Raw genomic sequence first — 699 nt, forward strand, 5'->3', positions numbered from 1 at the left:
TCATGTTTCTCCTCTCCATCATCACTCTTTCCTTTTTTATCCCACTACCTCCTTCCTCCCCCTCTTTCTCCTCACTCTCTCCTCTTATTCTTTCTTTCTCCCACTCCTTCCCTTTCTCTCCTTCTCTTCTCCTCCCCCTTTTTCTTCTTCCTCCTCTTCCAGCCATCACCTTCTCCTCCACCTTCCACTTTCTTTCTCTGTTTTTCCTATTCTCTTTTTCTTTTTTATTCTCATTATCTAATCCTTTAATTTATTCCTCTTTCGTGTTTTATCTTCTTTCTATATTTTATTTTGTTCTTGTATTTTCATTTTTCTTCTTTAATCATTTTCTTGCGTATCACCTGATCATGTTTTTTTTAAGTTTCTTTTGAATCGTGCGCGCACCGGAAACCTGTCTATCTGTCTATATCTATCCTTCCGCTTCTCCTTCCGCTTCCTTTTTGTACCTCTCTTCCTCTTCGTCTTTGTATCTCTTCCTCTTCCAATTTGTATCTCTTCTTCTTCGTATTTCTCTTTCTCTTTGTATCTCTCTTTCTCTTCCTCTTCCTCTTTGTATCTCTCTTCCTCTTCCTCTTTGTATCTCTCTTCCTCTTCCTTTTTGTATCTCTCTTCCTCTTTCTGTTTCTCTTCCTCTTCCTCTTTGTATCTCATATGAAGCTAATAACAGCAAAACTACACAGAACAAAAAATCAGACAACC

The 699-nt window shown here is 38.1% G+C and overlaps 1 protein-coding gene across 1 annotated transcript in view; it reads left to right on the forward strand.

The window, feature by feature from the left end:
- The window catches only part of LOC119589515 (synaptotagmin-1-like), a 71,270-nt gene that overhangs the window by 35,861 nt on the left and 34,710 nt on the right, over positions 1 to 699 (forward strand). The gene's annotated exons all lie outside the window — the stretch shown is intronic.

Source organism: Penaeus monodon, chromosome 25, assembly GCF_015228065.2.
Source record: "Penaeus monodon isolate SGIC_2016 chromosome 25, NSTDA_Pmon_1, whole genome shotgun sequence".
NCBI classification, from domain to species: domain Eukaryota; kingdom Metazoa; phylum Arthropoda; class Malacostraca; order Decapoda; family Penaeidae; genus Penaeus; species Penaeus monodon.